Consider the following 27,745-nt stretch of genomic DNA (forward strand, 5'->3'; position numbering starts at 1 on the left):
TACCAACACGAAACTCTCTTTTTGGTGATGATTGAGCTCGTTGCGCGCGATTTTTCGCGCCATCAGTTTGCCTGAGTGCTGCTGAGCATTAGAAGCGGCGAAATGTTGTCCTACTCGTGCATGTATGCATATTTGCTTGTATGTGCTCGTATATTGAAAAAAAAAAAATACACACAAATATCCCCTGACATAAAGAAATATTTGTAAGTACAACTTTCAAGAATAAACCGCGAAAAGTCGCAAGACTCAATGAACTTACGAATGGTTGGTTTGGGTATGCGAAAAACACGGCATGTGCATCTCATTTCAAGCGGCGAAGTTAAGCAAACTCACGAAATGTGTAGAAATTTGTTAAACTAAAGTGTAGGTATTTTGCCAATAAATCGATTTTCTAATACTTATCCATATACACCTAACTGGAAGGGAGGGGAAAAAGGTATTCAATTGAAATGAAATATTTCTGATGCGTGTTAGGTGAGTCATACGATTTAGCAGTGATAGAGTGAGTGACGAGTGACAGATCTCCTTAAAAGGGTTAACAAATATACTTCAGTCCGGAAAGTGGAATGCGCTATCCATTACTGAAAGCTATGACAGCGCAATATTCCCAAATATCGAGTTTTTCTAAGATATTTAATTCCGAAAGTGTAGTCTTTACATTGAATACATATAAGCAAATTATTACTTTTCAATTTTGTAAAAATTGAGGATACTCTTAAGTGGTTAGGAGTAGTAAAAGGCCCGAAAAAATGATGATTTTCAATATATTTTGCTTGCTAGTCAGTTGCTTTTATTTACAAAAATAAAACCATGGCATTAATACATCATCTTCTTGACTTCGATCATCGACTTGACTTTAGCAAAATTTAAAAAAAAAAAAAAAAATTGTAAAAGTTATCGCTGTTTGTGTGGAGCTCGTTTCTCCTGAAGCCTCTTGCAGTGATCATCACAAGTCCTTGGAGTTTCATCTTGAATCAATCGGACAAGAGAAATTAGATTTACCAATAGATAATCTTGTGCCTGATCGAAGCTTTTTTTTAAATTAACAATATGGCGGTCTTAGGAAATATTTTTCAGATTTTCGAGAAAAACCGAGAGTTAATTGTTTAAAAAAAATCCAAATTTAAAACAACAAAAATCCTTGATCAGGCTCGAGTTCTTTATGTTTTTCAAAAGCAGTATAGGTAGGTAGGTAAGTAAAATGGCAAGAGTGCCACAGGCACACTTCAAGTAGCATTTACGTGCCGTTTTGATACCATAATGTGGATCATTACCTGTGCAAAGAAAAATTTTTGGGAAGAGAAAACCTTCTACAGTCATCCAGTGCTGTTGATGTAGTGGAGGAGAAAACAGGGATCTAGACCGGAGAATTTCTTCAAGCCATCCCTAAAGCGCACGGTAAGGAATCCCAGACGTCTAGCCGTCAGAGCCGGACATTTGCAGAGAAAGTGCTCATCAGTCTCTTTCTTTGCAGGATCCCCACAGCTTCTGCAAAAGGGGTTGTACGGAATCCCAAGCATCTCCGCATGAGTACCGATCACCCAGTGATTAGTGAACATGGCAATGAGTTTGGAACTTGAATGGCACGGGATTACCATCACCTTAAGCGTTCTGTTTCTGTCGTATTGAGGCCATGGTGTTTTCGAAGTAGCACACGATGAGACAGACCTCCATCTGTCTTGCGCTTTTTTTAGAAAGAAATTGTGTAGTTTCTCTTTAACAACGGACAAAGCGACGCTGATGTGTAAGAGGGCGTGACATCTGAAACCGGTTCTGTCGTCGCTTTTCTGACAAGATCGCCGGCAATTTCATTCCCTCCATATTCCTGTGCCCAGGAACCCAGATAAGAGAATGGTTTCCTTCACGTTCGAGACGTTTGAGTTCCTCCTTACAGGAGTTCACCAGAAGAGAGCTGCAATACGGCGACGACAGGGCCTTGATCGCAGATTGGCGATCGGAAAAAATATGAATGTCTCCCTCCCAACAGCGATCTCGAAGCATTTTGCATGCTTACAGGATCGCGAAGACCTCTGCTTGAAAAACGCTGCTCGTTTCCGGCAGTTTCAAGGAGACGGAAATGCTGGTTGATTTAGAGAAAACCTCCGCTCCCACTCCAGATTCCAACTTGGATCCGTCAGTGAAGACGGAGGTCCCTATATCCGTGCCTACTCTCCCCTCCTTTCAGTCTTGCCTGCTCGGAAAGATAGCCCTAGCACAACCCTCAAAACCTAGTTTGCGGATGGAGGGATCAATGTGAAGAACAGAGAAGGAAGGGGAGACCTGCTTCAAGATGCTACTATGTCCTACAGGAAATTGTTTCCAGAGGCCAAGCTCCTTCAACTTAATAGCGCTCTGAGCAGCAATGGATTTAACATGCAGATCCACAGGAAGTAAGTGCAGAATAACATTGAGCGCAGCAGTGGGACATATTCTACAAGCACCAGTGATGCCCACACATGCAGTTCTCTGCACTCTCTCTAGTTTAGTGGTGTTGTAGTCCTTCTGAAGAGCTACCCACCAAACTAGGCAACCATATGTCAAAATTGGCAGAACCACTAAGTTGTACATCCAAAGTACGACACGTGGCTTGAGACCCCATTTTTGCCGAGCATAGATTTACAGGCGTAGAAGACTATACTGGCCTTCTTAACTCGATTTTCTATGTGCAGCTTCCAGCGGAGCTTGTGGTCAAGTATTACACCAAGATACCTGACTGCCGATGCGAGTGTAAGACACTGGTTGTTTAGTCTTGGAAGCTTAAAAGGCGGAGGCTTGTATTTCCTGGTGAATAGCATCAACTCCCTTTTGTCAGAGTTGACTCTCAGACCGCAACTGGCAGCCCAGTATAAACTGGCAAAAGCAGTATAAATTTCCTTGAAATCTACGTAGCGGTTTTTAGGTTACAGTGATCACCAGTTCAAAAAACATAGTAATAAGAAAAATGCATATAAAGTGTTGCTATCTGCTCCGAGGCGCCCGAGCGCCTTTTGTTAATTGTTGAATAACTCGAAAAGTGTTTGTCGGGTTCACTTCCAATTTTCACACAATATTTTTATGATAATGTAAATGTAAAGCAAAATCCAATCCAAAATCGACCCCTTAAAATCTTTGATTTAAAATTTTATACTGAGCAAATCGTTACAAGCTACTCAAGTCACTTTAAAAAAATATTTGGGATCTTGAAATCGATGTTTGTGCGTTCCAAATTAGTCCGGGAATGCCTGACTTCTCTCTCCACTGCAACCGAATACTGCGATATTAGGCTCATCTTGGTTCCCGGTCACAACGGCATAGAGGGAAACTGCTGGGCTGATATACTGGCCAGACAGTGGACGCTGGAGATGGTTTCATCGCAATAGGAGAGAACTAGGATTCCCCTGAGCGAACGCTGGGGTAGTGCGCAAACGTGCAAAGTCGCGAGATCCTTCTGGCCAAGTGTAGATTTCCATGGCGCTCGAGGGAACCTCTAAGGCTAACAAAGCTGCAGATATCGATTTTGGTGGGTATCCTTACCGAACATTGCCCATAAGGGGAGGCTTGGGATTGCTTCAAGTCCCTTCCGTAGAAATTATCTAGAGGATGAGATGGAATCATCTCAGCACCTCGTTGGAAAAAGATTTATACATCTGGGTTTTCACTTTTTTGCTACACTTGCGGGTTTAAATATCACACATCTAGTGAATTTCATCAGTAGCTTGAAGTGGTTAATAAAAACGTAATTAGCTACTGTTGGTCGTCATCCTATAACCCAAAGCCCCTTCTTTCTTTTTTCAACTGTTGTGCTCTTTTCCCTCTGTATGATATTTTCGTCTATTTCATCATAATTGACGAATTTTGATTCTTTGCCCAAGTGACCCTCGCGTGGACAGTCATTTATTCCGTGGTGTCACCTTTCTTCTGGCGCTTACAGTACTTCAATACGTGCTTTGACACCTAAAATTTACATACATTTTCAGAACTTATTCAAATACAAATCGCACGCACATTAACTTCTGTAATTTTTAATTACATTCGCAACTTGGTAAAATATTTACACTAAACGCATTTCGAAAATTCATAAAATGCATTTACTGATTTTTTCCCCTGTTCAAATATGAACAGTTTGCAGTTTTACATTAAATGAGTAGACGTTTTATTTTTTGACATAACTTTTCCTGTTGACGAATCTTTGAAGAGCTGCCTGCTTTGTGGCTTTACATCGCGGCAGATATACAGGTACGATTTCAATATCGAATGCTCAGCAGAAAAACTGAAGATGACACTGTCATTGTGAGTGAGTAAATGAGTGGTGGTGTTGTTTTTGTAGACGTGCCGAAGCGGCGACGCTAATGAACAGTAGCCGCACTCGATGTTGGTGTAAAAATTAGCACTTCAATGGCAACTCCAATTCACGCATCATTTTATGATGCCACTATATGATTTCAAGCGCAGCACAGGGCCTGCATATAGCACAGCGAGTGGAGTAGCGAACGTGGTGCTGAAACGCTAAACTGGTGGGTTACAACGTACGTGAATTAGCTGCTGGAGGAGCGGTGAAAATGTCGCCGATTTTAAATTTAAAAGCTTCCTCATATTAAAAATATATATTTGTGTGTGGTGTAGATGTAGTAGATGTGCAAGTGTATGGTATAAATTTATGTGCTGTTGTGACAAATTCACATTTTCTTGTATATAAAAGTATTTACTGTGATTATGACAATTTCTCTATATATTATTGGGTATGGGAATAAGTTTCCGTCTTTTCTTAGCCGAAGTCACGAATTATTTAAACAATTAGAAGTGAACTATGTGCCATTGGAAGCTACTACTTTACTCCATCTTTCAGGCAGCGTACGGATTCCTCTGACGAAAAATTCGAGTTCTTTTGACTTGATCCATTCCAGTTTGAGCCAGTTTGCGATGCTCTCGTAAGAAGTGAACCGCTCTCCAATAAGTGCTGACTGCATTGATCGGAACAGATGGTAGCCCGAAGAAGCAATGCCACAATTTTGCTTCGGCTGGCCAAACCTTGTAATCTATCATACTTAATACAAACTCGCCAGCTGGTGATAGGTAGGTAGGTAGGTGAAATGGTTGAAGTAACACTCTTGCCTTCCCGGAGTAGCATTTCACCATTGCGAGACCTCCAACAGGAAGATATCTACAGCCAGCCAGAGATGTTGATGTAATGGAGAAGATTGATGGGATTTAGGTTGGCGCACTGCTCCAAGCTGTCGAAGACAGGAGCACACAGTGACCTTAATCGTCTGGCTCCCAAGCCTGAACATTTACTCGTACACGGAAAGTGCTCAACAGTCTCCTTCTCTGAAAGGTCCCCACAACTTCTGCAATAGAGGTTAAATGGTAAACCTAGCTTTTCCACGTGTGCGCCGATCGTATAGTGACCGGTAAACACAACCAGGAGTTTGGAAATTGAATGGTGAGGAGTACAAAGAACTTTCTGAGTCATTCATAAGAAATGGAGCTCCATCTTTTCTGCGTTTTCTAGACATTTCCCCCTGACAGTTCCCCTTACCAACTGTCAGGGAATGCCGATTACTGGGTAAGAGGTCCCTGAGGCCAATTCAGTCCCCTTCCTGGCAAGCTCATCAGCAAATTCATTTCTCTCTATGTTCCCCTTTTCCAGGAACCCAGATTAGAGAAATGCTACCTGCACATCCAAGAAATTTGATCTCCTCGTTACAGGAGTTTACTAAAATGGTTCTGCACCATGGCGTCGTCAGAGCCTTGATCACAACTTGACTATCGGAGAAAATGTTAATACCTCCCTCGCTCCCGCGTTCCTTAAGCATTTTGCATGCCTGCAGTATCGTGAAGACTTCTTTCTGAAAAACCCTAGGCAGCTTAACGGAGATAGGTAAATTGGCTAATTTAGAGAAACCCCCGTTCCGACTCCCGATTCCATTTTGGAGCCGTCAGTGAAGACAGAGGTGCAAGCTTCGGCGCAAATTTTCCCCTCTATCCAATCTTGTCTATTTGGAAAGATTGTCCTAGCACGACCCACAAACTCCAGTTTGCGGATGAAAGGATCTGTTCGAAGTTCGGAAAAATACGGTGTTAGCTGTCCAAAAATGCTACCATGTCTCTTGAGAGATTGCCTTCAGAGGCCAACCTCCTTTAACCTGATTTCACTTTGAGCTGCGACAGAAAAGTTGATGGGAAGTAAGTGTAAAACGACATTCAGGGCAGCACTGGGGCAAGTTTTACATGATCCGGTGATGCCAATGCATACAGTCCTTTGCACCCTCCCCAGTTTAATGATATTAAAGCGCTTGCGAAGAGCTTCTCAGCAAACCAGGCATGCTTACGTTAAAATTGGCTCAACACCAAGTCATCGGCGTATGCTACCACCAATAAGCAGTAGACGCCAATGTCATATTCCCATGTTCATAGCTTCTCGAAAGTTTGTGTGGCTGTGAAACCTTGATCTACTGTAGACCAGTTGGCTCTGAAACCTGCTTATTAATCATTCAGCATTTGTTCGGAATATTCACGTATATTTTCATAAAGTATGTTTGTAAATATTTTATAAGCAGCGTTTAATATCGAGCTTCGAATTATGAAGTGTTTTCATTTAACTGCTAATGTTTTACATCTTCATAATGTGAATTAATTAATCTTTGAAAAAAAGATCTTTAACAAAGTTCCGCTAATACATAGATACTTTTTGTCCTCTACACTGTCTAAGCCAAATGACCAGGCTTTCTTCCAGACGAGGAAATTCACCTTTAGTTGTTATTTTCCGTACTCTAGCAGTTTGAGAAGCTGTAACTTTTTCCTTGTTCTTTATTGTGGTTGAGGAATCTAAAATTCTTTTGCAACATCGCTTTTCTTCTCACCTCCTTCTACTTTTTCAATTATTTTCTTCTTTTCAGCAACCGGCAAATATTTATACTTTTTAGGACTCATATTTAATACAAATTTTTAATCTGTATACTAACGATATACCGAAGCGATTCGTGCGGAAACGTGCGTCAAAATGTGCCTATGTTTTATGCGTAACACGCAGCCATGCACAGTTAAGGTATTTTCAGAGGAGTCCCAAAATTCAAAGTTCTTACTACCACACCAAGAAACTTTGCAAATTTGAATTGTCGAGTGTTTGACCATATGAGTTCGAATTATCGTACCGTAGCAATAATTTTTTCGTTCGAATTACCAAGTGCAAAAATGTATGACCCTAATTCGAAATAAAAAGAGATTTTGTAGGGGGCTCGTGATAACTTTGAATTAATGAGACGTTCGAAATATCGCAGGTTTGAATTAACGAGAGTCGACTGTATCTGTATTGCAGCAATTTATATTTCTTGACTCACGTTTTACTCATTTTGCATGTTTAAAGTTTCATTAAAATTTTCTTTTCAGCGCTGCAAAATGCCTTGTTTGTCGCCTAGCATTTTTTCATTTTCCCCCTTGCAGTTATTAGGTTTTAGATAGAAGGGCTTAAGCTGTTATAGTTCACAAGTGCCAAATATGACATTTGCAAAAATTATAAATCTTGGAATAAGGTGATTAATTGTGCGCCACCTTGCCCATGCCCAACAAATCAGAATGCACTTGAAAGTATTTGTATGTATGTATAAGTGGATATGTTACAAAAACGCTGCTGAAAGATTCGTATGGCACTCGTAAATATCCGCTACTGCTGCCAAGTTCAAAAGCTACCGAAATTTTAACAAGTCAATTTAAAGACAATAAAAATCATTGATTTTAAGACTTCACAGCGCTTAACACATTTTCATTTTATTGCCCACGGAAAGTCAAAATCAAAGGTAAGGGCAGAAATGCCGGCGTATACACGAAATGGAGAACATGAAAAAAAGGAAAAGGAGTCTCTCAACTTACCTGCCTGCTTTAAATAAACAAAAAGTGAAATTAATTGAAAACACACTAAAAAAATATTATTGTAAAATCCATGTAACACAATAAGGCCAAAGATTACTAGATTATTTTGAAATTTCAAACAATACACTGTTATTTTTTTTATTTTTTATTATGTTGATGTTTTGATGCTTGTAAGTGTAACCTTTAGCTAACGTCAATATTGACTTTCAGGTATGACCTCATATTAATGCACATGCAGAGGTACATACATTGAAGTAACGGGTTCTTCTTCGTTTTTTAATACAAATGGTTATCTTAATTTTTTGATTTTTTATGTTCTGGCGATGTGAAAATGCTTGAAAAAATGTCTACCGAAATTCTAAGTCGGTGGTCACCACTTGAAGAGTGTTTAACCCGATTTTCGATTGCTATTCGCTCGTCATCCCACTAAGCAGGCACTAAGTACTATAGTGCTTAAATTAGAGTCTAGATATTCGCTATTGAATTTAATAGCGCCAGTGAGACAACGCAATGATCGAAATACCAGAAACATCGCTGCCGTAAGAGCCCCACTACAAAACGAAACGAATCTGGTGAATCCACGCCATTGCGGAGTGTCGGTCTTCATATAAAATGAAGGCAAAAATAGAATTATGGACGGTTTTAAATTAAAATTTGTATCTTTTTGAGTTTGAAGACGCTGAGTTCGATTCTAAAAGTAGTGTGTAACTTTCATATTTTCACTGTAAATGCAGTTTGAAGTTGGAAATTTGTGTTGAAAAGTTAGTAAAGAAAATTGTATTCAAAAATCAATTTCACTACCTAAAGTACCTAAAAATATCATAATTACTATCAGTCTCCGCAACATCACGTAATAAGGCGGCGCAAAATTAATCATCCGGAGCCGCAAATTAATCAAATGGTGTCGTACGTCAATCATACCTGACACTTGCGAACCGGACAGCTGCACTACACAAATTAAAAATTTCCACTACCCAAAAAACTTTTTTATTAAAATGATAGAAAACATTAAAAAAATGATTTTAAATAAAAAAAGTTGATTAAAAAAAAAATTATTTAAAACAAACTTTTTTTATTTAAGATAATTATTTAAAATAATTTTTTTTTCAATAAATTTTTTTTTAATCAACTTTTTTATTTAAAATCATTTTTTTAATGTTTTCTATCATTTTAATGATTTTAAATAAAAAAAGTTGATTAAAAAAAAAAATTATTTAAAACAAACTTTTTTATTTAAGATAATTATTTAAAATAACTTTATTTTCAATAAATTTTTATTAATTTAAAATAATTATTTAAAATAATTTGTTTTCAATAAACTTTTTTTTATTTAACAATAAAATATTTAAATAATATATAAAAAATCTTTTTGAAAAAAAGTATTTAAATAAAAGACTTTATATCATTTTTTTCAAGAAACTTTTTTTATATTATTTAAAATCATTTTTTGATTTAATAAAAAAGGATTCTGAAAAAAAATATTTAAAATATTTTATTTAAAATACCTTTTTTCAAAAAAATTTTTTTTTATTGTATTTAAAATATTTTATTTCAAATATTAGTTTTTCAATAACTATTTTTTAATATAAAATTAATTTTTTTTTATATTTAATAAAAAGCGATTTTTCAGTAAAAAAAAGGTTTTTTGAAAAGCAGTATTTTAAATAAAGTATTGTATTTTACAATATATAATTTTTTTTTTTCAATAAACTTTTTTTGTTTAAAATTATTATTTTTATTTAATAAAAAAGGATTCTGAAAAAAAAATTATTTAAAATATTTTATTTAAAGTACTTATTTCAATTTTTTTTTTATTTAAAATATTTTATATCAAATATTAGTTTTTCAATAAATATTTTTTTAATTTAAAATCATTTTCTTTTATATTTAATAAAAAGCGATTTTTCAGTTAAAAAAAAGTTTTTTGAAAAACAGTATTTTAAATAAAGTATTTTATATAATTTTTTTTCAATAAACTTTTTTTTATTTAAAACCATTATTTTACGTAATAAAAAAGGATTCCGGAAAAAAGTATATAAAATATTTTATTTAAAATACTTTTTTTCCAAAACTTGTTTTTTGTTTAAAATATTTTATTTCAAATATTTGTTTTTCAATAACTATTTTTTTATTTAAAATAATTGTTTTTTCTTATTTTTCTTATCTGAAAAAAAATTAGATAAAATATTTTCTTTAAAATATATTACTTTTTCCAAAAAAAAATTTTTTCATTTAAAATGATTTATTTCAAATATTAGTTTTTCAATAACTATTTTTTTAATTTAAAATATTTTTTTTTATATTTAATAAAAAGGGGTTTTTCAGTTAAAAAAAAGTTTTTTGAAAAACAGTATTTTAAATAAAATATTTAATATAATTTTTTTGTCAATAAACTGTTTTTATTTAAAATATTTTTTTTATTAAATAAAAAAGGATTCCGAAAAAAAAATTATTTAAAATATTTTATTTAAAATACTTTTATTCAAAAAAATTTTTTTTTTTATTTAAAATATTTTATTTCAAATATTTGTTTTTCAATAATTTATATTGAATAAAAAGGGATTTTTCAGATTTTTACTTAATAAAAAAGGATTTTGAAAAATAATTTTGAGTGGTGGAAATCTTTAATTTGCGTTTCGTGCTCCATTGCTGGTCTATTTTATTTAATTTTTGTTAATAAGAGAAGGTTTTTTTAATTTTTTTTTTTTTATTTAATAAAAAGATTTGGAGTGATGTTAGGCTGGAAGGCTATTTTCACTATGAATTGTTTGCGCTTGACATGAGTGATATGTAATGCTAGCAGGATGTTGCCACTCAACTGGTCAAACAATTCTTCTATTGAAGAGGAAGTTCGACAATCGTAGAATCTCAATGAATCATTAATAAACATTTCTGTAAAGTTTGTCAACTGTTTTCGGATGCTACTTAATCCATTGATACAATTTGGAAGCAAGGGGAAAAGACGCATAAGAAAAAGACGCATTTCTGAAAAGGTGGTGAAAAATTGAAAAAAAAAAATGCTATGGTTTACGAATATTTTTATGTGATTTCATAAATGGTACTTAATTATTTATATTTTTAAGATAATCATTGCCATGGATTTGTCACATTTAGTATATTTTACAATGCATGTGATTGTCATTCATTTTAACAATTTCTGCAACTTTCGCACGTTTTCCAAAAGCTTGGACAACGTGTGTCTTAAAAACTGTAAGTTTCCGCCAAAAAAAAAAAAGAACACATTTTCCCATTCTTCGAAGAACATAGGTAGGTCAACGAATTTTGAATATTGCCTGTGCCATATCGTCTCGAACCAAATGAATTGTTTTGGTTGGGTCGTAAAAATTTGTAATCTTCCCCCCAGAAAGTATTTGACTGACGTTCGATTGGAATTTAACCAGTTTCACAAGCTTAGCCTTAAGATGGATCAATTCTTTTCCATGTGAAACATGCGACAATCAATAAATGAACTCAGCCAAAATTCGTTTAAATAAAACTAAACTTTTTAAAGGAAAAAGGATTTACTTTGTTTGGGCATTTGCATAGTAGCGCCAACCAAAGGATGGGCCATTTCGGGCTCATGCCAGCAATGGAAAATTTCAATAGGTATCGCAAGAGCATCATTTGACTACTTCGCCCTCATCCGATCTAAGCCTATCTCGAAATCTGTAGCCGAAAACTGATACACGCAATTTTTCTCGCCTGATTTCAAGGAAGTGCCGCATCTTTTTACCAAATTTTATCTTTTCATTTCGCCTTTCGGGGCATGAACAAATTTAACGCTCTCATCTGCCTACGTTTTGTGGTATAAAAACACTATTGCCTGCTAAGTTTTCTTGCAAAAGTTTTAATTTCTATGCTTTTGTTGCGAGAAACTCAGTTAACCTCGGTGAGGTCTGACTACATCGTCCCAACGGTAACATTAAATAGGAATTTTTCCACTCTCTTCCCATCTAAGGAAGAATGGAGAATTGGGGAATAAGGGATTCTCTCTAAACAACTTCGGCACTACAGTCTATACAGTTGTACAGTGTTGGAGCAGGTATTTGTTCTCACAGACTTAAAATTAAGAAATCTGTGGGTCTCCCTAATGTCTGCAGTGTCTTTCAGCCGGAAGTACTGGCAATAGGGGAAGCTTGTAGGCTACTAATCGCAGATTTCTCTTTTAAGTGCCATATCGCTAATCTTTCGAATAGCAAAGCTTTAATCCAAGCACTGGGTTCGGCTACAACAACCTCTAAAGTGGTTGAACACAGAAGGAATAGTCTTTCCACCTTGAGTGAAAGTTACCTTTATCTGGGTCCCGGGACATCGGAATATTGAAGGTAACGAAAAAGCAGATGAACTGCCAAGAGGAGGATCTGCCATGAATAACGCTCATGCAGAATCGGTATTCACACCATTAAGTGCAGTCAAGAATACAATTTCCCTAAAATACCTCCGAATCGCGGATTGTAGATGGGAAGACCAGACGAAATGTAAAATTAGCAGAACGTTATGGACCACCTACAACCTCAAGCAAGCGTCGACATTGATAAACATGAAACGACGGGACGCCTTGAGACTAACGGCAGTCATAACTGGCTTTTGGTCTGTCGGAGAACAAGCAGCCAAAATGGGCATCGCTCACAACACAACTGGTCAGTGTAAACAACCGGAGAAAAAGGAAACAATCTACCATTTCCTCTGCGAATGCCCTGCCCTATGGAAGGACAGAATGCTAACCCTGGGTCAACCGCTGTTCGAGAGTCTTCAACAACTGTATGGCCTAGACAACAAGAACCTAATAATGTTCCTAAACCACACAGACTGGATATAGTCATGCAGTAAGATAGCCATTAAACAAGTTGAGCTTTATTATTAAGTAGCCCAAGATGATTGAGAGGATGAAAATTTGAAATCTTAAATTCCCTTTAATTATTGCTTCATGGGAATCTCGAGAAATGGTGCAGTAGATTTGGTGGCTCATGTGACTTACCGCCTTTCAATTTCTTTCTGTAGGATTAAGTCATTGGTATGTGCTGCCAAACTAATAATTTTAGAAGAGCTTAGTAGTAATTACGAACGCAAAATTGAAAATTTTCTCTGCCAAAAATGATATATAGTAAGCTTGGTTCGGTCCGATAGGTGAGGGTGAGTGGTAGAAAATACGCTCCCACGAATCGGTTGCTGAAACCTTTTTTTTTTGTTTTTGTTTTTGAGGCCATTTATTTATTGCAATCAGTTTTTTAATAGTACTAGGTTATGATATTAGACATGCATGGACAGCCAGGACCAGTGGTTAAATATTTGCTTATTTAAATGTTTGCTTATTAAGGGGTTACATGGGTTTCGTGGGTTCACAAAATTGATTTTTGTTTTGGCTTATTAATTTCTACCACATCTCAAGAATATTATCCTAAATTGCGTTCCATTGGTTCCATATTCCATTATCCATTGGTGTGCGTTCCAAGCCACTTTTATTGTTACTCAAAACTTTAAACGCGTTTTTCTTGGAACCGTGTTTTCAAAGTCGGTTGTCAAATCTTCTCGAAAACTACTACTTTTTTTCTTAATTTTTGTTTTTCAATTATAACTATTTAAAACAAAAACAAAATGTCCAGCAAATTTGACCGAGATTTTCATTTTTTTGGAAAAATGTCTGCCAAAATTCCAATTTTTACTTTTTTTTCTTTCCTTCGCTCAAGCACGAGTTTATGGTCTTAACTAAAACACTTATTTTTGTTTTTTGATTTTCGATGATCCTGTCAGGAGTTATGCTGACAACGCGGACGCACCTTTTTTCGAGGGGTCACGGGAAATGACGTCACAATGGAGGAGTTTTAATTTTTTTTTTTTTTTAATTTTAGAAATTATTTTTAAATATGTATCTATAAGACAGAAAAAAGTTTGAATTAAATAATTAATTTTTTAAATAGAAAAAAAAAAATATTGAAAATAGGCCTTTTTTACCCGACGAAACCCATGTATCCTTTTAACAAAATAAATCTTCAGTCTGTTAAAGCAGATGGATTGAGAAATTATTTGTGTTATTAAAGTGTTTGGGTGCGATTGGAGTCTTATATTAGTAGATGTGTATTGCAAGAAAATAAAAAAACATCTGCCATTCGCACATACGACATATAGGTAGGATGAAGAGCTCGGCTAAACATCCTATAAAGGGCGTAAGCCCCAATTATATTTGTATATATTAATACTACAACTGGGCTGCATTCCAGCCCGATATCTCAAACATTAAGTCTTCTGTTGAAATGTAAAATGTTTGCGTCCCTATTGAAAACCCTTTCGGTTGAAAATTCTCACTATATACATCTACGTATTTACATTGCATCCCTTCTTGGCTTGGCTTGAACGAAATGCACTACACTCGTGTCTTCAACGGAAATCGCACAATTTACTATTCTTCCACCTACACGACAATGTAAATATGAGTGATTACTAAAGCTTTGCTGTCTGGATAATCTGAAGGTCTTCAATATGCTCGCATGCACCTAACTCTGCAGTACAGATTCTGCTTTTATGTTGACATATACGCATACACATAAAATTTACAGTAGGCTTCAAAAGAAAAGCGCAAGTGAAATAAATATCTTTGAACTGGCAGTAACCTTGAATTTTTTTTAAATTGAAAATCAGAATTCGTAAATAATATAGAATAATAATGAGAGTAACTGTAATGATGTACGTGAATATGAGATTTTCGGGAATATTGACATATATACTGTGACATAACAGCAATTCGAGCTCTTGAATTTTGAGGTAGAAATAAAAATTACCCACAGATATTTGAGAACTAGTGTGCTATTGTCATACAGGGTGCGTACGGTATTTGAGGACAATTTGAGAGTAAAAATGTTTAGCTTTTAGTTCAATGAAAACTCCACGATTTTTTAACACATTATAAATAATATAAAATAAATAAATAATAGGCGCGTACACTTCTGTTAAGTGTTTGGCCGAGCTACTCCTCCTATTTATGGCGTGCGTCTTGATGACCTACAGTTTTCATCCAACTTGGAAGGGCAGATATTTTTTATGAGGAGCTTTTTTATGGCAAAAATACACTCGGAGGTTTGCCATTGCCTGCCGAGGGGCGACCGCTATTAGAAAAAAACTTTTTCTTCATTTTGGTGTTTCACGCAGATTCAAACCTACATCTTCCGAATGGTAGTCACGCACCAATCCATGCGGCTGCGGCGAATATAAAATCATTGAATAAAATTTCCATTAGCTGCTCAAATGCTTCGTCTTTATATTGACCATAACGGTATTAATTGCAGCCTTCAGAGAAGAAATGGTGTTAAGAGGTTGTTTTTGGTTTCATGCTCAATATTAATATTGGTAATATTGTTCCTTAATGTTGTTTTGGTAGACAGGCATTTGTCGATCAACTAACTGACGTGCCATACTTTATAGTTGACTGTATGGCGGTTGCATGCATCCATAGGTAAAGCTTTGGCCCCCGTTTCTGCTGAATATCTTCGCGTAAGTTTTTGAGATTAGGTACTCCACCTCCAAACGTATTTTCCAGTTCAGCTTGGTTTTTAATATGATGCCTAAGTACTTTGCTTCGGAGGATGATGTGGGAGTTGTACCGTTCAAGGAAGGAATTCAAAACTTTTCGCGACTCAAGGACTTTACTAATCGTAACTAAGAAAAGGTCATATGCTTCTTCCCTTATTGGGTTCTAGTAAAATGCCATTCATTGTCGCCACACATAGGAGCGGAGATAAAATTCCTCTGCTTACATATCGGGTTATTGTCTCTGAACTCTTGATTAATTGTACGATTCTATTCCTGCCCATTAATGCCTTCCATGTGTATCTTGAATCATTTGTTCTTGGTATTGTAAGGAACGAGTGATTGCTTTCATTTTTATGCTACTGAACACTCCATCTTTGCGAAGAAGGATAGCGAGTGTGCAATGCTTATACTGAAATTATTTCTTTATTATGCATAGACCCCAGAAAAGGCAGTGGGCGTCGACCGACTTTTAATGTGTACATGTTAGGGCGTCAGTATTGTCGGTCTAATCTCTAATGTCCCCATGTGCCTTTATAAAAGCCTTTTCCGAATTTCAAACTAAGTTGATGCTAGGCTTATTGATCTTTTGCTTCTTCAGGAGCTATACTTTCCATTGGGGTATAAAGTCAACTTTGACTACTTTTCAACTTTATGATATATAGATAGATACTGGCTTTGAAAGCCCTTCTTAGTCAAGAAATCATGAATTCCTTAGACTTCTGTTACATTTGGATGTAATATCGTCCGGGTCAGATGATTTACTTATTTAAGGCGAATGAGATTCTTTCCGAGGGTAGTAAATCTTATAAGTCGCATGTTGGGACCATCTGGGGCTGTATTGTTGGTATCTAATGATGGAATGGAAAATGGGTTTTAATAAAAGTTTCTAGCGATTATTAGGGTGTACGTATCCTACTATCTCTCCTTTCTTTTAACAATAGATGCATTTAAAATGTTCCTTGAATTGTATCTTGTATAGTCCGGCTGTGGTCCTATGGATAAACACAGCACTTATCAGACCAATCATCACTTACGCCTCTGTGGTCTGGTGGCAACGGAGCATGGTTAAGTCCACCCAAAGAGGACGTGATACCCATAGTTTCATTTGGAAGGAAATTTGGTGTCAGATTGCGTGAGCAATGGAGCAATCCAGAATGCATTCAGGTAGATTTGACGGATATTTTCTTTACCGATGGGTCCAAGAATGAAATAGGGTCTGGAGACGGATGGTGTTTAAACGATAGTGCTAAGTATTACTATGCTATGGGGGAAATGGCAACTGTTTTCCAAGCGGAAGTTTTTGCCATCCTGAAAGTAGCCGAATGGATAATCGAGAGGAGATGGAGTGGAAAATATAGGGGGGTCTTTAGTGACAGTCAGGCTGCACTGAGGGCCATGGAGAACGCGAAGCAAACTTCAAAGATTGCTCAAGAATGCAAGAGAAGCTTAATTCTGTCGCAAGACGAAACAGGCTTGTACTTATATGGGTTCCAGGACACTCCGGTGATCAAGAAAACGAAATTGCCATTGAATTGGCCAACCGCGGATCAGCGGTTCCCCCACAAGGGCCAGAGCCAATAATCGGAATCAGTTCCGCAGGAATCATAAATTAGATCAGCGCTTATGTAGGCAATCTACATAAAAAGCGATGGTCCGGTCTAGAACGCTACAGAACTGCAAAGTGTTTTGTGACAAGTCCGAACAGAAAACTGTCAAAGTTTCTACTAAAACTTGGAAGGAAAGACGTTCAATTGATGGTCGGTATCATTACAGGACACAACCCATGGGGTCAGCATATGACCGAATTGGAATCATTGAGGGCACAATGTGCCTGTCTTGCTTGGAGGAGGCGGATAGCACTGAGCACTTTCTCTGTGAGTGCCCTGCTTTTGCTAGAGCAAGGCTGCGAGTTTTGAGTTCCGATGTCATGAGAATGAGTAATATTCGTTCTCTAAAACTGGAGGATATTTACAGATTTGCCAAATAATCTGCAAAATTCTCACAGGACTAACTAACTTTATCTCTGTGTCTACTCTTTCCTATCTCTCTCCTTGCCTGATATTTTTCTCCTTCCATCCTTGACTATCTACCCTCTTTCCAGGGCTCTAAACACAATGGGTGCCTGAGTGCTCTAGGACCCACCAATTCCTTTGGTGCTCCTTGGCTCGTCCTATTCAAATTTCAAATTTCAATTGTCCTGCAGAGTCTCTACACTTTTCATCATTGCCTTTCTACGTTGCTTTATTATAGCGACCACCGTAGCCGAATGGCTTGGTGCATGACTTCTATTCTGTAGAGCCAATCTCGAAACTCATTGTGGACATGAAATACTAAATGATAGAAATAGATGTGCCCTCATACCAGTCGCAGGTTTGAATCTCCGTGCATGAAACAGCAAAAGGATAGAAAAAGTTGTTTCTAATAGCGGCCGCTGCTCGGTAGGCATGAGCTATCCTCCGAGCGTATTTCTGCAATGAAAAAAGCTACTCATAAAAACCATAATTGGCGCATACATCTTTTCTTCCCGAACTCTGTCTACAGTTTTACGTCGCCTCCGAATGGCAGAGAAGCTTTTTCGTGACAGAGCAGCTTTTTTATAGGGAGCATTTTTATGACAGGAGTTCACTCGGAGGTTTGCATACACATTTGGTATTTATGGGTTGGCACATTTTTTCGCCGAAGATCTCAGGAGCTTTGTCCTGAGTTCAATGAGCTCCCCAGTGAACTTTAGTGGCATTTTTTTCTTATAAACACTTACGAATGGAGATTTGTTTAAGTTCTTTGTTTAGTTCTCTATGTGTTTTACTTAGATCTTTCTAGACTTCCTAATATTAACCTTCTGTCTATTAGTTCTATGAGTCTTATTATGCTAGTTTTTGTATGTTATATTTCTAACTTTCCTGCGTTCGCTTTCTAGTGAAGAACACTGTCGTGTTTGCTCGTCGCGCCTGACTTGCGCACCATTGTTGGGCATGACTGAAGACTTGGCTCACAGCTCAAATCAGTTAATGTCCCGAATTGCCTTAGACCAAGCAGCATTAGTGATCACAAGCAGCATTGACTTGACGCTGCCGAGGCGCTCGCACTTACGTGAGTTCGCATCTACTAGCGATTTGTAAATGTTTGATTTGGCCACGTTCGACTGAATTGAGTAGTCGCAGCTTAGGCCGAAAATATAACTATTTTACACAACCCGGGAAAAGAGTTAAGAGGATGACAGAATGTGCACTCGTAATAGTGGTAAAGTTAAGAAACCGATACGTTATGAAAAGCAAAGTGATGATAGGGCGTCGGAAAACATGGAATTCAAACTAAACCAATATTTGCTACTATCGCTGCTGCTGCTGCTGCCGCTGTCACCATTACCGTCGAATTGACTACTCGGGCGGCAGGCAGTGCAATGCAGGTTACATACATACAAACGTACGCGCCACTTTTGCCATTCAGGTGTTGGGAGTGTGATTTCTTTTTTGTTTTCGTTGTTATTGTGAAAATTTATTTTAAAATCATGCAAACATACCTACATACATTGCTGCCTTTGGATGGAGTTGAATTTTGTAAAGGCGTATCTACATTTGTATGCGCGTGTTTGTATTGATGTATGTGTGTATGTATGTATATATATCATCCATCGGATCGGATTGGATCGCATCGCATGTACGTGTTAAAAAATTCCAGCTTTGCATCTTCGAAAGACGCAACCACTTTGACGTTGTTGGTGGCGCAGCCGTCTGCTTTACACTCCTTGGTGGTGTTGGCGTTTCGTTGCTTTTACGTTGGTTGTTGTTGTTATTGATTATTACTGTTTCGGTTTATGTTTGTATTTTGTTGTCGGTCTTTGTTGTTGCTGTTGTTAATGGCGTTATACTGAATTGCTGATGTTGTTGTTGTTGTTGTTGTTGTTGTGCGAGTAGCTACCTTTTTTCGCCTCTGTTTGTCTACTCATTTTTTGTATTTTTATTTTTATTCTCAAAGATTTGTTTGCACCAGATTTTCTTGTTATTTTTTTATCCTTTGCCTCAGCAGGCTGCAACAGCAGCAGCATCAGCAGCGACATCAACAGCAACGGTAGAAACAATGAGCCAAGTTGTTGGGGTTAGGCGGTTGCCGTACTTTACCTTTTTCCGCCCTTGTATATGTGTGCTTGGTTGTATGTGTGTGCGCTTAATGTCTGCTTGCCCAGCTACCCATCTAGACTAGGCATCAAGCGTCTGTCCTTCCACCAACTACTTATTCCATAGAGCGGCGTGTGTGTTTGTGCATCTGTAGTAGTCAGTCTTCACCTGTCTGTCGGTGTTTCCAACTTCATTCAACTGTCATTCACGTGTTGTCAATGTATTATAACAGCATATCAGGGTTTGTACAATTCCACACACATATACACACGTATATATGTACATACACATATACATATATACATACATACATACACACATGCGCATACATACATATGTATATCGGCGTACGAAGTGTTGGAGTTGTTTCTGTTGCCGCTGCTGCTGTTGCTGCTGCTGCTGCTTTTGCTACTAATGCCGTCTGTCTGTTATTTCGCTAGTTGTTGTTTGTATGTGAATTCATTTAATATTTCGTTTCGTTTCGTTTGTTACTGTTTTTGGCATCTTTTGAATGGCAGGTTGTTGAAAAATTCAATTTACTTGATCGTCTCAGTGTTGCGCGATACGCGATAGTGACGGTGCCACTCCAACGGATTTTTTCGCCCCTGAATCCGCGCATTCAAAAAAGAAAAAAAAAAGAAAAAACAAAAACAAAAAAACATTCAAGTCAAATTTGTTGTTTCACCTGTGTGCGCTTGTTTGTGTGTACGTGCCTTGACATGTATTTTATATGCAACGACGTGTGCGTGTGTGTGTGCTGAATACAGTGCTTTGAATATTTGTTCGTATTCGTTGGTAATTTTTTCGCGCATAGCAAATGAAATAAAAGGATTTAGTGATCATTCAACGTGGAGTGGCAGTACTAACTTAAATACATATAAGCACACACACATACGCATTTATATGCTTGAGCAAAGTAATATTTGAATCATCTTCTTAATGTAAATAAGTGAATGCAAAATCAGCCTCAATCAATTAATTATTTATAATTAATGACAAGTGAACTACAACCCCGAAGTTATTATAAAGGCACTGAGTATTGGAAAGTTTTGAATATTTTCATAATTACGTTTCAATTTCAATTTATTTTTTATAAAATATATTTTATTCTATAACAAAGACAATAATAATCCAAATTTTGTACAATATTTAAAAAAATTCGAAAAATTTTCTTCAAAATTTTTAATCAGACAAATTTTTAATTAAAAAAAAAATAAATTATTGTAAAGATTAAAAAAAAAAACTTATCTTCGGAAAGGCTATAATATCACTAAACTGGCGAGGGTGCAAAGGACTGAATGTATTAGCACCACAGGAACATATAAAAACTTTCCCCAGTGCTGCCCTGAATGTCGTTTTGCACTCACTTCCCATCAACTTTTACGTTATTTCCATCGCTGCGCAAAGTCGTCGCTGCAAATCAGTGCAAGCAGGTTGGCCTCTGGAGCCAATCTCTCAAAGGGCATGGTAGCATTTTTGAGCAGTTAACACCGTATTTCTCTGAACTTCGTCCAGATCTCTTGATTCACAAACTGGAGTTTGAGGCTCGTGCCGGGAAATTTTTTCAAGTAGGCATGACTGGAATGAGATGAAAATCTGCGCCCAAGCTGATACCTCTGTCTTCACTGATGGCTCCAAGATGGAATTGGTAGTCGGGGTAAGGGTTTTCTCTCAATCAGCGAATTTATCTATTTTCTTAAAACTACTAAAAATACTGCTGGAGTTTTTTAGGTAGAGCGAGGAAGATATTAAGATTTTTTCCACGATCAACACCTTGTCGTCGCCATGTTGTAGCTCTCTTTTGGTCAATTCCTGTAAGGAGGAGATCAAATATCTTGGGTATGCAGGTAACACTACACTAATCTGGGCTCCAGGACATAGAAACATAGAGGGAAATGAAATTGCTGATGATATGATATCAACAGCTCTGGCTGGCTCATAATGGTATCAGTACAGGCCCTTTAGTGCTATTTGGGGAATGCCAGACTGTTAAGTAAAACAAAAAAAATATAAAAAAATGTTTAATAAATATTTCGTCATCATCATCGGTTCCTGTATCTCCCACTGGAGTGTAGGGCCTCAGTAAAACACCTCCATCTGATTCTATTTTTTGCAATAAGCTTGATTTAATTCCAAGTTTTTTTGACGTTTCAACTTCCTCCTGGGCAGTTCCCTTCCAAGATATTTTTGGACAGCCAACCTTGCGAGCACTTTGTGGACTCCAATGCAGGGCTTGAAGACAGATTTCATTTACCTTCTTGCAAAGCGTATTTGTCTTAAAGATCTGTAATTTTGTATGTACACTGAGGATGCTCGAAGACCAGATAGCTCAGTGCTCTGCATACATCTAGTTTCGCACTGTCTTCAGCCGCAATGATACTACCCAAGTAGGTAAAGGTGTCAACGATCTCAATTTGATCACAATTTAAAAGGAACAGGCGGCAGCTAATGGATCGAATTTTCATGGTTTTCGTTTTTTCGTGATTTATTTTAGCCCTGATGACAGATCGTCAATTTTATTCTGCATGTCGGTGTGTTTGACGAAAAGAAGGCATAGGTATATCATCAGCGTAGGCAAGATCTTCGAGATGTTCAATAAATACCTCTTCTTTGCTCTTAAATACAGCTTTTTAGTACGTCATCAATATAAATAAAAATAAATAAAAATAATAATATTAAAGACAACGAGCAGCCTTGCAGTACGCCAGCACTGGTGGGAATGCTTTCCGACAGATTACCATTTGAAAAATCCTGCATTTAAAATTGTTGTAGTGCGCGCGAGCGAGAGATATTAGTTTCGCCGGGATCCTTCGAGCATGTAACGCGTCGCATATGCTGTTACGGGAAACGCAATCAAAAGCTGTACTGTAATCTACAAAGGTTAGTTGGAGGGTTGTCTGCCACTCTTGTACTTGCCCCACAATGAGACGTAGGGTGTTAATTTGATCTACACAGGAACGCTTGCGTCTGAAATCTGCTTGCTGTTTCCCCAGGGAGCTGTCTATAGTGGTTTTAATGCGACTTAACAGTACGCTAGACAGAATCTTAGGCGCTACTGACAACAGCATAATTCCTCTGTAGTTTTTGCAGAGCGATAGGTCAGATTTCTCCGGCAGGACTACTAATATATGTACCTTGTAACCAGTCATCGGGGAGCTCTTCTTCGGCCCAGATTGCATTGGAAATAGGTTGAAGAAGATTTGCAGACTGTTCTGGGCAAGCCTTAATAACTTCAGCTGGTAGACGGTCAAAGCCGGCAGCTTTATTGTTTGTGAGGGCTTTTATTGCAGCGAGTATCTTTGGATGGAGGGGAAGAAGTTATTTTCGCCGACGAGGTGAATCATGGAGGAATTACGAGATGGAAAAATTTTTAAGTGCAAGGTTCAATTGATTAAAATTTTGTGTTTATTTTTATTAAGTTTTTCCTGACGACTTTTCGCACTTTCGCTGTAAATAAAAAAAGGCAGGGCTCTCGTTTGATAGAGAAAATGCGCAATACCAAAATTATCAAAAATCAACGACAATTTTGAGTTGCTTAAAAGTTTAATTTTATTATACTGGAATTTAATGGGCTATTAACTGCATACCCAAATTATTTTCGAAAATTCCCTTTAAAAAAATTTGATAGTTTCACTCATTAAAAGTGTATGTGATCGAGTGTTCCATATTTTGGACAAAGTTGGTAACTTGGATAATTATATAATGGACAATATTTTTATAAAAAAATTATTTATAATATTTTTCTAACGAAGTAATTTAAATTAAAAACAAAAAAGAAACGAAATATGTAAATAGTCAAAACTATTCAATATGTGGTGCTTTTAAAGTAATTTTGGGATCAAATACATAATCATGCTTGACAAAAATAACAATAGAGGAAAAAAAATGAATTTAATATGAAATTTTTACATAAAAAAGGGTGTTTCGAAAGTTTAAGCAACAACTGCAATTAAAAATTTGCTTACAAAATGACACTGAACTCAAAGATAAGTCATTGTGCCTGTGAAGACTTCTAAAGATATTAAATATGACATAAAAAATGAAAGAAAATAAAAAAGGAGTGAACTAATTTAATTACTTCTTCTCTCTATTAGATTAGGTAAGTTTGGGCCGTCGTGTACGAGACAAAAAAAAAATATTTTACGAGCAAACATTTATTATCAATCTTCGCAATAGCTACCTTCTAATTCTATCCAATAATTCCGACGTTGCTCCTATGACGGAAAGCACCGTTAGTAATCCTCCACAGTGAGCTCCTTTACCGCTGTGTCTACCGCTTTATTGGCGTTTGCGTTAAAGAGTTCCTTCGGGTTGCAACTTCAACTTGGTTAATAAGCAAAAGTCGTAGGAGGGCGAAATCGGAGCTAGAAATGGTTGTGGTACTATTGGAATGCCTATTTTCGCCATCACACAGAAGCTACAATCCTTTATCAACAAATGCCTCCGCATCATCTGCAGAATATTCTGGCCAAACACCATCAGTAACGACGCTCTGTGGAGATTAAGGAACGAGGAACCCATTTTTAGGCAAATCAAACGCAGAAAGTGGCTATGGGTAGGTCACACACTTAGAAAACCACCAGATAGCATCACAAGAATGGCACTGGACTGGAACCCGCAAGGGAGCAGAGGTCGCGGTTGGCCAAAGATTACTTGGAGAAGGTTGAAGTTGCGCGAACTAGCAGATAGCACATGCCTACATCTCATGGGATGGTGCAAAAGCAATAGAACAGAACCGTGTACGATGGAAGACTCTTGTCGAGGCCCTATGCTACCGAGAGGATGAACAAGAAAAATAAATAAATTTTTGCCAAAAACACTTGCCCAATAAGCGAGTTCCCCATGATCAAACTATTCTCGGTGAGTTTAGGCAGCATTTAGGAAAATGATTGCTCGCAGCTTTGAATGAATATTAATGAACCTGATGCCAACTCCATAAACATTAATGTTCTCAATGAATGATGCCGTGGATATGAAAACCACAAAAGTCAACATTGCCTTCAACTGTGCATTGGACAGCCTCGATTTCGTCGGTCGCTTTCCACGCTTTTTCAGCCATTGCTAACTTTATTTAATGACCTCGGTGCCATACTCAAATATACAGATCTCATTTCCAATCACTTCGGACTCATCTAATGACTGCCTTCGCTCTGAATATTTAACGAAAAATCCTCTGGGATCGATTTTCGCATGCATCGCTCTTGGCGTATTCCTGTTCATGTCAATTATTTTCACAACTACTAATCTACTACAGACTTCGACCAGAACTTAAAGTAGCTCCATTGTTTTCAGTACGATGCAGGGTTGCTAGTTCTCAAGTTATAACTAAATTCGGGTGACTTTATTAGCACACCTCTCCTTAGAAGTAGAGGAGGGATTGTTTTAATGGCCTCACCACTCAACGCAGTCGACGACGGTCGCTGTAAGTGCGGAGCACTTTGAACTGTACCTCACCCACTAAAAAACAAACACAAAGAAACGTGTCTCACATATTTGAATTACTTTGGCTGCAGTTCCGGACGTCGATATATGGAGTTGTGAATCGATGCCCCATTTTCATAATCTTCACAACTCCTGAAGGAAGAGCTTACAGGTATACGTTTCTTTGAAGCAGTCGCTAGGCCCATCATGTTTATGGAGCGCAAGTTTTAGGAGTTGAAAGGTTTGAGCAAGTTGAGGAGCTTTTACGCTTTTTATTAAGAAAGTAATATTTTTACCGTCCAACACCCCAAACTGAATTATTGCCGCAACTTTTACACACCCTGCACCAACACATGAGTTTGATCGCGTGGTGATTAAGCCCACCAACACCAAGGCCTCCTCGTATCCTTGTTGCAGAAACGATCAAATAAGCACTGGATAAAAGAATGGAAGGAGCTAGCATGTAGCTAGCATGCCACCATTATCAGAATTTTCATCGGCTCATATAATGGCGCTCATGCCTACACTAGGGCATGGAAAAGAATTTATTTTTTTTACTCAAAGAGCTTATGTTACAAACTCACACAAACTTGATCCGCATCTTAGACTTTTAAATGTGCCTTATATTAATGATGATTTTTCTGTTTATGCCATAAGTCAAATTTTTCGAGTAAGAAGTGGCCTCTCCAACCTTAACGCAAGAACTTTTAAAAATACTACCTCTTTGGCGATGCCGAAAGCAGTCGAGGGCGGTTCAATAAGTACCAGTGATTGATGATAGAGGACGTTCTTGAAGGAAGTTGGTGTTAGCATCGTTTGCTGCCATCTATCAAACGACGGCAAAACAAATTTCGGACTAGGTTAGTTTGGATTTGGCAGTTATTCGAGTAAGACGTGTTTTGTGATTTTCGCTAGGATGGAAAAAGTGCAGTATCTTTTGGATGAAAAAAAAAACGAGGAGATAAAAGCAAAGTTGGATGCTGTCTATGGGGACACTTCACCATCTATGACCATAGTTAAATATTGGTTCAACGAATTTAAACCGTGCACAAGCATTCGTTTTGGATGAGGAGCGACAGGGATGCCCGGTCGACTTGGTTAGCGAGGAAATCAATCAAAAAGTCCACGAAATTATTCTCGCTCATCGACGAAAGAAGGTGCGCGAGGTAACAGAGGCCATAGATGTATCGACCGGAACAGCAATGAATATTTTACATGATAAGTTGGCGATGAAAAAATGCTTGAAGCGATTGCTCACAAACAACAACAAGTTTACTTCGAAGCAGTGTTTGAAGTAATTTAATACTGGCCCCAAGGAATTTTTGCGTTGAGTAGAACGCAACTAAGCAACAATCGATACAATGGATTTCTCCTGTTTAATCTGCTCCACAGAAGGGGAAGACAGTCCCATTGGCCGGAAAGGTCATGGCAATGATTTTTTGGGATGCGAACGGCGTCACTCTCATTGATTTTTAGAAAAAGGAAAAACGATCACTAGGCAATACTACAACGAGTAGTGAAAGAGACATGGCCGCATTTGGCGAAAAAGAAGGTGATGTTTCACAACGATAACGCACCAAAATTTTCATTCCGAGTTCTCGCCGTGAAACTGCATGAATTGCGTTATGAATTGCTGCCGCAACTCTCATATTCACCCGATCTGGCTCCCTGCGACTTTTTCTTGTTCCCTAACCTGAAGAAATCGCTCACGGGGAAAAAATGTACTTGAAACGAGGAAGTCATCGCCGAGACTTAGTCGTATTTTGGAGAGCTCGTCAAATCCTTTTTTTGGAGGGGTTAAAAAATGGCCGGAACGTTGGGAGAAGTCTATCTTTCTAAAAAGGGGCTATGTTGAATAATAGAAAAAAATTGTTTGGTGTCTTCATTTCTAACACAGATACTTATTGAACCTCTCGTAAATCACTTTATTCGCGCCTGCACGATTTATAAAAAAATCGTGCACTTTATTTTGGTGAAAAAAAAGAATAGTTTAACGTGACAACGTCATAAGAAAATACTGATAGAATGGTTACATTTTTGAAAAGAAAATTTTAATTGTATGGATAGAGCATAATAATGTATGTAATGTATAAATGTATGGATATAGAGGAGGAGGTAAATGGAATTGCAATGGAATAGGTCAAGTTACATTTACACAAATGTGAAAAATTACGAAACATTTATCAAATTCATGAAAGATATCTTCAATTTCGATTGTGCATCAGACGTTAATAAGTCAACAACACTAAGAGGCACCATCATCGATTTGCCTTTTTCAAGACACTTTACACTCGAAACACTCCCTTTCATTTCCTTCTTTTTCTATATTATCATCGTCCTATCCTCAACAGAGAAATGGTTCATTACCATGCACACAGGAAGAAGGCATATAAATACAAATATGTGAATTTATATACAAATGCGCATATACATACATATATATGCTCACTCAAGTAGGAGAGAGCCAGATGTTGAACGTTGCCGAACGCGGGGGCCGATTGTGCCTCTTTGTCGTTCGTTCCGCGCTCTCGCTTGCAGTTCAAGCAAGGTAACGCCGGATGAGCAAGATAACGCCGCATTTTTTGGTGCGTGCAGCCGGCTACATCGAATTATAAGGCGTTATCACGTCAAAAAATTTAGATTTAGCGGAAGTAATAACCCTCTTAGGAGGACGCGTTATTCAAATATATATTTGATAGTGTTAAATATAGGGGCACATGTTTTGCTATTTGTATGGCTTACAATCTTATAAATTTTTGCCATAATTTATTTTATTTATTTTTTATTTTTGTGCTACTTACTCCGAAATATTGTCTCACATTCACTACAGTAACCTACAA

General features: G+C 37.3%; 1 protein-coding gene across 1 annotated transcript in view; it reads left to right on the plus strand.

The window, feature by feature from the left end:
- The window catches only part of LOC128867572 (homeobox protein orthopedia), a 140,553-nt gene that overhangs the window by 24,820 nt on the left and 87,988 nt on the right, over positions 1-27,745 (plus strand). The gene's annotated exons all lie outside the window — the stretch shown is intronic.

Source organism: Anastrepha ludens, chromosome 6 (genome assembly GCF_028408465.1).
Source record: "Anastrepha ludens isolate Willacy chromosome 6, idAnaLude1.1, whole genome shotgun sequence".
Taxonomy (NCBI): domain Eukaryota; kingdom Metazoa; phylum Arthropoda; class Insecta; order Diptera; family Tephritidae; genus Anastrepha; species Anastrepha ludens.